Consider the following 10,941-nt stretch of genomic DNA (forward strand, 5'->3'; position numbering starts at 1 on the left):
CAAACAATGTTCAGCAAAGGCGTTCAAATTGCAGAAAACAAATAGCAGTCAAAAGAAAAAATGTCAGATTTCGTTGTCAGCTTTAAAGGTCACTGGATGATTCATAGGACAAAGGAAGATCACTGCTGCATGTTGCCTTTCAAAAAATGTCAGGCATACGTATCTCCAAACTATTTGCCTGTCACAATTGACCAAGGAAGAGTCCCAAAAAACCAATTACCAATGATGGACCTGGACAGCAGCTCCATTCTTCACGCCCACAATGCAGTGATGTTTCTTTTGATGAAGGGCTTCTGGATGGGAAGTAGCAAAAGAATTATCTCACCTGCTTCATGGTTGAATGGTAGCATTCAACCATGCTACCATCTCTACAGTGTGAGCAGGGACAGAGCAGGGACTAATATATGCTGCTATCTGGTAACTTTGCAGGCACTGTGTGGTAGAATGTCATGGGCAGTGATGGATTCCTAAGGCACCATGATTGAATCAGCCTTTTGGCCATTGGCCCATTTGGATATGAGAGAAAAAGTAGGGTATTCAAGGCAAAATTTCTAAGGGTCTAACAGCGTGTTCTTGCTAAAAAATGTCTACCCAAAAATAAATCCCTTGTGAATCAAAGCACATTATCTCACAGAGATATATTTCCTTAATAGAACTGAACCAAAGCTCTGATGGAGCTTCACACATCCAGGACTCCCCTATTGCATGTGGGAACTCCCACATGTGAAGTGGGATTCCTCATAGGATGTATATAGCATTACCTGAGTCAGCAAAAAGAACAAAGCAGCCTATGTGTAAGTGAGTTTTAAAAAGGTAAAGGGACCCCTGACCATTAGGTCCAGTCGTGTCCGACTCTGGGGTTGCGGCGCTCATCTTGCGTTACTGGCCAAGGGAGCAAGTGTACAGTAGGTGCACCTAAAACCCACTTGTGTTCATTGGGATCCCTGGATCATAGTACTGTACTTAATAACCGTTACGTCTTCTATCACCTTATTACAGTATCTATAAGGAGGGGGGAAATGCAGCCACTGATGTTCCAGGTTGAAGGATTCAGGATTCTGCCTTTGTTTAGTTAAAAAAGGACAATATATGAAGAATATAGGTAGATTTAAATTACAGAAGCAATTCTTTATAAATTGTGCATGCCTTATGTGCTTTACCCAGGCAACAGAAGTTATTTTGAGTTTGCCCAGTGAACTTGCTTTACTGTTCCCATGTGAAATTCTTTCTAAATTAATTTTATTTCAGTCCATTTGGAAATATATCTGAATACAGTGGTACCTCAGGTTAAGAACTTAATTCGTTCTGGAGGTCCATTCTTAACCTGAAACTGTTCTTAACCTGAGGTACCAGTTTAGCTAATGGGGCCTCCCGCCGCCGCCGCGCCACCGGCATGTGATTTCTGTTCTCATCTTGAAGCAAAGTTCTTAATCTGAGATACTATTTCTGGGTTAGCGGAGTCTGTAACCTGAAGTGTCTGTAATCTGAGGTACCACTGTATTCAGCATTTTAGAGAATAATGATAATAACAGAAGAGTCTGTCTGTTTATCTAGTGTGTGTGTAAGAGAAAGAATCTAGACACACACAAATACACCGTGTGTCTGAGACTACCTATATGTTTAATTCAGTTTCACTGACTTTTCTAGAAGTACAAACAGCACACAAGGTATAATTATATATGGATCAGTTAATTTCCACAGAGTTAATGTAGCATGAAATGCATTGTTCATGGCTGATACAATTTCAGCATTGGATATAGATTGTATCTTTTGTAAGTGATTATAGGGATATTTCAATTTATGTCCTGCTCTGTTGGTGTGGGTAAGAAATTGAAAATACAGTGCTTTACTTTCTTTCTGTCTCCACCACCAATGGCTATGGGTGAGAGCTGGGTAAAGGGTGGAGCATGGGAACAGGTGGGAAATAGGAAACTGTGAAAGGGTGGCAGGTGCAAGAGTGGGGAAAAGGGCTTTTCTTCGCCATTTGTACCCCCATTTCTTTCACTACCACCGTGTATGACCTGTCCTTCCGTTTCTCTGAACTGTTTCCAGTGTCTTTGAAATAAAATATTCCTAGTCAGCTTTACAAAATGGTATGACTTGAATCTAAACTGCTCTTCCATGAGTGGCAAGCATTTCTTAAATTCTGTCGATGCTGCCTCCAACTGCAGCCCCCACAACAACACTGCATGCCACTCCAGGTATGGCTTTTTTGGGGGTGGAAGGAGAGTGACTATTGCCTGTAGTGAGAAGGGGTGGGCAGGAAAGCACAAGGAGACTTCCATTTGAACTTCTTTGGATTCTTCTGTATAAGCCCTAAAGGCTTTGGAATGACTTTGCTGACAGAGTAAAAGCAAAGCTAATTATCTCTAGAGCACTTTAGAATCTCATTTTTCAGAAGTACCAGCTTGGGATTTTTAATTTTAAACCTATGATTTATGAGCTGGTAGCTGTTACACTGAAGTGCTTACACTTGATTAAAAGTGTCTTTATCGAAAATGATCAGTCTGTTTCTTAAGCACTTCAAAAATGATTTATCCCAAATGGCATTACTTTATATTCATTCTAGTTTATCTAAAATAGGCTTTCCCAACCTTGGGATCCCAGATATTATTGGGCTGCAGCTCCCATCACCCCTGGCCATTGGCCATGGTTGCTAGGGGTGATAGTAGTCAAAGTGTGTGTGTTTCATATGGATCTTTATAATGCTGTAATGTACAGTATTTATGTTTCTGTTTTTAAATGTGTTGTAAGACCTTTGGGTAACATGCAACTATTAAGTCAGATAAATAATTTTTTTTTTATAAGAATTTTTTTTATTTTCAGCAATGAACAACAACATAACACACATATAAACAAATACAATCAAGAATAAAAACACACAATAAAAACAACGATAACATAACAAAGAAAAAAAAGAAAAGACTTATACATACCTAAAACAGGAACATAACAGCATTGTTCAATTCTAGTATCACATCTCCTTTCAAAATGGGGGGCTTCCCCCGTACTCTCTGCTGAGTTCATAATCAATATATTTTGGTAACTTTGTAACTATTTCTTAACATTAACAACTATTCTTAATATCCTTAAGAACACTAACAAAACCTAATAACTCTTTACATAAACCTCATTTCTTAAATGTTTCTATATATTCAAAATCATTCATAACATTACTTCTTGTGTACTATTTTCTATTACATCAACTAGCTAAAGCCATTTTAACAAACTGATTCTGCTTCAAATATCCAACTTCTCACGATTTTTTTAATAGTCCTTAAATTTCTTCCAGTCCTGTTGCACCTTCTCCTCCCTCTGGTCTCGGATTCTCGCGGTCAGTTCAGCAAGTTCCATAAAGTCCATAAGTTTCATCTGCCATTCTTCCACTGTCGGGAGCTCTTCACCCTTCCAGTTTCTTGCCAATAAAATTCTAGCAGCTGTTGTAGCATACATAAAAAACACCCTATCCTGACTGGGTATCTCCTGATTGGTCATGCACAAAAGGAAGGCCTCTGGTTTCTTACAAAAAGTAATTTTCATTACTTTCTTGAGTTCATTATAAATCTTCTCCCAGAAAGCCTTAACCTTCGGGCATGTCCACCACATATGATAGAAGGAACCTTCTACTTTTTTACATTTCCAGCACTTATTACTTGAGACATGATAGATCTTTGCTAACTTCACTGGTGTGAAGTACCATCTGTATATCATTTTCATAATATTCTCTCTCAATGCATTACAGGCTGTAAATTTTATACCTTCTTTCCATAACTTCTCCCAGTCATCCATCATAATATTATGTCCAACATCTTTTGCCCAATCTATCATCACAGATTTAACCATTTCATCCTTAGTATGCCACTCTAGCAACAAATTATACATCCTGGACAGGGTTTTTGAGTTCGGTTCAATCAATTCTGTTTCCAGCTTTGATTTTTCAATTTGAAAACCAATTTTTTTATCCAATCTAAATGTTTCATAAATTTGATGATACTGCAGCCAGTCGGAGACCTCCTCTTTCATCTGATCATAACTTTTCAACTTAAAAGTCTCTCCTTCTTGCTGCAGTATATCCACATACTTTGGCCATCTCGCAGACATATTAGGTCTCTTATACGCCTTGGCCTCTACAGGCGATATCCATCTAGGAGTTTTTGTCTCTAATAAGTCTTTGTTTCGTATCCAAACCTGATAAAGGGCTTTTCTAACTATATGATTCTTGAACATTTTGTGGGCTTTCACCTTATCGTACCAAAGATATGCGTGCCACCCAAATATATTATCAAAACCTTCAAGGTCCAATACATCAGTATTTTCTAACTTAAACCAATCCTTCAACCAGCAAAAGGCCGCTGCTTCGAAGTAAATTCTTAGATCTGGCAGGGCGAAACCTCCTCTCTCCTTTGAGTCCGTTAAAATCTTGAATTTAATTCTGGGTTTCTTCCCCTGCCAGATAAATTTTGTCAAGTCCTTTTGCCATCTTTTAAAACATTCTAGTTTATCAATGATAGGAATCGCTTGAAAGAAAAATAACTCTTAACAGTGCACAATAGCAACAGAATAGAAAAGGAGAGTGGGCTTTTCATTGATATGCAGCAATATTTTCTCTATGTGTTTACATATTTTGAGTATAATACAGTTAATATAAAGTAACAATTTTCATTTTATATAATATGTTACAAGAAACTAACATGAAAAATAAATGTGAGATTATATAGCATTCTTACAGTTCTTCCAACATTCTAAGTTGCAGTTGCATTTGATCCATTTGATCGGTCTTAAAGGGGGAATAGTTTATCTGGGTTTAGGAAATCATGATGTGTGAGTTGAATATACTACACATGCACATCTAATGCAGGTGGACACATCAGAAGTCAAAGTGAAAAGTACTTGAATTATACTGTACACAGAATTAACAATTTGGGTTTTTGTCTTGTAAATGCTTTAAGTAAGCTGCCTTAATTCTTCTATCAGAATGCTGCTTTTATTGATTCAGATGGCTGGAATATAATGTGGATTTAGAAATGGATGCTAGGATAATAGCATGTTTTTATTCCTGGCTGTAGTCTGCTTTTGATGTCTGTAATTCCTGTGAATTATTGGTGATCTTCTTAAGATGAAAGTCTAAGAGATCCAAATATGATCAAAAGCTGATATGATAAAATACATTGATAGGATTTGATGTACTAGTTACCTGGAGATCTAAACAGAGGTGGTATGTTTGTTGATGTGTTGCTGTACTTAAGGGTAACATGCCTCTTTGTACCAGGACATTCTCTAAACATTAAAGCAAGCAAGAAGTTAAATCACTTCTTAATGTTTTATTTGTCCATCTCAGAGGGGAGAAATGAGGCTGTATTGTCATATTGTGGTGGTTACAATCATTGTCTCCGTGTCATTAAAAACAGTAATCATAACTTTTGCATTTTGTATGCCATGTTTGAAAGAATAAGAAAACAAACAAGTATCCGGAGTAGCAATGATAATTCCTAAAATATTGTCCATCCACTCCCCACTCCAGGGCACCAGAGTGCATATATTTTCCTTTAACAGAATGCCCTACCAATGCTTTATCAGATGCCAATCAGATAAAGGTCAGCTATTGCACACCCAAATAATCCAGAACATGAAGGGAAGAAGTCATTTGGACACATCTGTGACTTAAAAGGAAAGGAATGAAGTAGGAAAATGCCTAACATCAGCTATAATGCCTAATACATTACCTATATATTTAATAAGTGTAAATTTGCATCAAACAGAATCAGGGACATTTGAGAGTTTTCTCACCAGTGTCCCCCCCCCCCTTTTTTTGTAAAAACAGGTAAAAGTAAAGGGACATAAAACCAAAAAGGGTTAGAGACTATCATAATGGCAGCACAGAATCAATCTTGTTCATTTGAATAGGTTTGTGTTGGATAATATTAATAAAAAGAGCAATCTATGGCATTTTAAACTTTGTGGGGGGCATTTTTGTTTGTTATTATAGTATTGTATATCAGATGAGGTATAGAAATTTAATTAATGACCATGTAATTGATGATGATGACCATGATAATAAAGTTGCAATCCCTACAAGCCTCTGTGGAGAAAATGGGATGTTGCTGCAGCAGGCTTTGGGTGGACTGTAAATATTTAACCAAATGCATTAAAGTTCTGCAGTGTGACTGGCGAAAAGCACATGGATATCAGCATCTCTGTCTTGATGAAGAAATATTTGATTATTTCTGGATATCTGTCTACATTTATTTCACAATTATTTGGGAAATGGTATTTATGCAGATTGGCAATATCTTTCCCAATTATTTTATCATTACAAAATACTTTTATAAGCTTGTTTCAGCTGCAATGCTATGTCATGCACTTCTGTTGAGTACCCTTTGGCCCAGTTAACTGGCAGAGATCTGATTTATGAAGAGAATAAACCTCTAGATCACAAACACTTCGCTTTTATATGTCTTATATCCCAGTTATATGTTGGAGTATAAAATAACTTCATTTTGCCACTTCAGTATGATTCATATGATCAGTTTTCTCACAGTATGATAATATTTATGGAATAACTTCACACTAGGATAATCACAGAATCCAGATCTCAAGGATAGGTCTATAGTTCCTTGCTCATGCACCAGAAACCAGAATTCAGTTGCTCTTGCTGATGCCATGGTGGGCATCAGTGTTAGTCTGTTGTAGCAAAAAAACCACCCACCACCAAAGAATCTCATGGATCAAGTTTCTAATGTTTACTGACACTGGATGATAATTGCCAAAATTCAAATTGCATACATGAGTCACCCTGGTGTGCAAATACCTGAATTATGCATATAAGACATGAGGACCAAAAGAGGTGTACAAAAAGATAAAACGCAACCATGCTTCAAAGCACACAAAAGTTGAAATACTTGTCTAAACATGAATGCTTTTAGCAGGTGCCGAAGAGTGCAGTGAAGGCACCTGCTTAATCTCAAGAGGCAGGGAGTTCCAAAGTGCATGTGCTGCCACACTAAATGGTCGGTTCTTACAAATGCAGGTCTTTTTTCTGGTCCATTGGCTGTAATAAATTGAAGTGATGATTAGTTGAGAGCCACAAGAGTTTGCCAGTTTGGAGGAACAGGAGATGAGCTGTGGAAGTGGGTGCTTAACACTCCCCCCCCCCACTGTTCCTAGACTCCAAACACCCTCCTTAAGCTGCTGAAAATACCTTTCTCTTTTAAAGTGGCAACAAAGTATGTGTGCCTCCTGACACAGTGATTCAGGAGTGATTCAGTCACATACCAGAATGTTAGGCCTGTGCATTTAAAGTGGATTAAGGCACTCTCATATCAGAGCATAAGTAGGCAAACGAAGGCCCTGGCCGGATCTGGCCCAATCGCCTTCTAAATCCGACCCACGGGTGGTCCGGGTATCAGCGTGTTTTTACATGAGTAGAATGTGTGCTTTTATTTAAAATGCATCTCTGGGTTATTTGTGGGGCATAGGAATTCGTTCATATTTTTTTCCAAAATAGTCTGTCCCCCCACAAGGTCTGAGGGACAGTGGACTGGCCCCTGCTGAAAAAGTTTGCTGACCCCTGTCCTAGAGCAACAAGTGCAATCACCCCTCCCCCCCTCCAGTTTGGAAAGCGATGAGGAAATACATTGAAAATTAAACAACTAAAAGTGACGAGGAAATACATTGAAAACAACTAAAAGGAAGATCTGTTCAGAATGATCAATCTTGCCCTAGATTACTTCAAAGTACATTATGCTAGCCTGCAGCAAAGAGTGGGTGTCATGATCTCAGGGCCCAGCTGCAAACAAGATTCAGACCTGGAGGCTGTAGAGTCTCCAGCAGAGGACTCAGACAAGTAGCCATGTTAGGTTCAGGGCATGGAGCCTGCTGCTGGAGAACCACTGAGTCCACCAAGCATGAGGCTGATGAACAGGAACCCCCAGGAAAAACCTCCCTTATAGCATTAAAGGCATGAGGCTGCCTAGCCACCTTCCCCTGAGAAATCAAAGGTCTCCCACAGTACCTCACCTGTCCAGCAGCCTTGGAAGTACACTAGGTGAGAAACTATAAATGGAGGAGTACCCATCTTCAGGCCAGAAGATTGGCATTTTAAGAATCTGAAAATTATCCACAACAGAGTGGAGCCTGGAAGAGGTGGAGGTGGGAGGCTTAAAAAGCTTAGTCTGCACTCAACCTTTGCTGGGATGAGTTGTTCACTCAGAGCAATCAAGGATCCAACAATACCTGCCTTCTCTGTGGGATCTGGCATCAGACCAGAACCTGACAGTGGGTAAGGATGGACAATGGAAGACAATGGTTGTTTCTTTGTGGGAAGGACCCATTTCAGTCTTTCCAATGCAACCAGAGGCATGATGTTTACTCTTAGGTCTGCCAGGGTGCCCCCCTGCCCTCTCCTTCCCAACCATCTCCTACTTGGCTGGGAGGGGAGCAGAGATGCAAGGATGCTCCACCACCATCACAATGGGCACAAAGAGGAGAATCCTGTGTAATCAGGAGCTCATGTTCTTGTCCAGCTTCTTGATTGGTATGCTCTTTAAGACTGCCATGACGCTTGGTATGCTCACACACCATTGCCCTCCTCTGTCGCTTTAACTTTGGATTCTGTAAACATGTGAGTTGAATTGGTGTAAAATCTATGGGAGTGTCTGATTTGGTCAAGGTGTGTGGCCTGGTCAGTGTGACTGTTGGGCATAACATTTTAACACATACTTCTCTGCTTGGTGATCCTGTTTTAGTTTCAGGTCTTGCCATGTGATGCTCATGTGTTTGATTTAAGACTAGCAATACCACAACTCTTGATGCAACACTGGCACATCCTTTCCTCTGAGATATGACTGTTGCTGGCTCTTGTTTTCTTTTGGCACCAGCTTAAAACATGCCTGTTTATTCAAACATTTGGAAATGGTTAGCTTGGGAATTTTATAGATGATTCTCTGTAGTTTTGTGATTGATATTAACTGATTTTATCTGCTTTTATGTTTTGTTTAATGGATTTGTTGTTTTAAATAATTTTTTATTGCTTCTCCCTGAGCTCCTATGACAAAGGGTGGGTTATAAATACGTTAAATATTTATAATATAAATATACATATTTTAAATCATACTCTCTTTTGCTGAATCCCACTCATAACGTTTGGGGTTTGCTAAGCAGACTTCAGAATCATCCTCATCCTGCAAGAGTGGACCAGTTGATCTAGAACTGCAGAACTGGATTCATTTCTGCTTTCAATGCTAGACACCAAAATCTATGACAATTATCAAGGGTTTGGTGGAATACTGCTCTTTTGAGCCTGCTCAGGACAGTTGGTACTCTGATCTTGTAGTAACCTATAGAACAGGGTGGTCCAACACGTGGCCTGAAGGCCGCATGTGGCCCTTGAGGCCTTTTTTGGCAGTCCTCAGCAACATTTGACACCCCCCCCCCCAGCCCTTGTATTGCTCTCCCAAAGCCAAGTAATGAGGTGCTGGGCTTTTGGAGGCAGTGTGAGGGCTCTGAAAGGGTCCCAGAGTCCTCCTGCCTCCTTCCCAAAGCCTAGTTAGCACATTACCAGCTTTGGGAAGAAGATGGGAGGGCTCTAAGACCCTTGCAGAGCCTTGTACCTCCTTCCCAAAGCCCAACACTTCACTTAGCTGGCTTTGGGAAGGCAGCATGAAGGCTGCAAGAAAGTGTCCAATTTTGGCCTTGCTCTCCTGTACGACAAGTCAGCGTACTGCTTGCTGGTTCCATGTGGAAGTACTCTATCCAATACAGTCGTACCTCATGTTGCGTTCGCTGTGGGTTGCGAACGGCGCGGGTTACGAACGCGGCAAAACCGGAAGTGTTTATTTATGGGTTTCACCGCATGCGCAGAAGCGTTCTGTGCTGGTCACGCATGCGCAGAAGTGCGATATCGCTGCTTGGGTTGCGTTCTTTCGGGGTGCAAATGGCACCCCGGAACGGATCGTGTCCGCAACCCGAGGTACCACTGTATATGCTCCTGATTTGATCATTGTGTCAAGTACTTGATTGCTGTAAAGTGAATAATCTCACTCTGATGTAGCCCAGCTTTTTTATTGTTTCCAAAATATTTACCACAATATTCTCAGTGATTTTGGAAATATTTTCAACAACCCAACCATGGTGCCTCATAATTAATCCATTAGTACTTCTGCTGAAGTTCACTTGTTGGGCAGCAGCAGTGCAGTTATCACTCTTAAAAATTATCTCTCTCTTCACTTGCATGCTCAGAGCTGAATACAGCAGCAGTAGCTCTCTATATGGTATTAGGCTACAACTCCCATCAACTCTGACTGCTGATCATGCTGGGTGGGGCTAATGGGGGTTGTAGTCAGACAACATCTGGAGAGCTCCATGTTCGGTATCTGATATGGGTATGTAAATACTCAGGTGGTTTGACTGCTGGTGCTGACTGTGATGCCTAGAATAGGGAGTATGAGTGTGGATGCAACCCAGGAACAAAATGCTCAGTTAGGTGTAGGTTGCTCAGTCAGATCTATTACAGCTTAATAGTACTTTTACGTATATTTCTGTTTTGACTACAACTGGAATACATTACCTTGAGTTCTAGACAGAGAAGAATGATTAAATAGAGATATAGCAGATTAAATAAACAATAGACAGGGAGATGAATTCTTTATAGGCATATCACAATGCTGTAAAAATAAAATGCAGGCTTTATATTGCTGGACTGGTCCAGTGTTATGAAACAGGGATAGAGATACCTCTATGCAGTGCTTTTTTCTGTGGGGATGCAGGGGTACACATACCCCTAAATATTTTGTGAATCATTGTACTTTTGTCCATTTACTGTATTTATTTCCCCCGATTTGAACTGTAAAATGCTGATTTTCTGGAGTCAAAATGAGAGTACCCCTAAACATTTTTAAAGAAAAAAAGCAGTGCCTCTATGCATAATATAGCAGGATGCAGTCT

Source organism: Lacerta agilis, chromosome 3, assembly GCF_009819535.1.
Source record: "Lacerta agilis isolate rLacAgi1 chromosome 3, rLacAgi1.pri, whole genome shotgun sequence".
Classification (NCBI taxonomy): Eukaryota; Metazoa; Chordata; class Lepidosauria; order Squamata; family Lacertidae; genus Lacerta; species Lacerta agilis.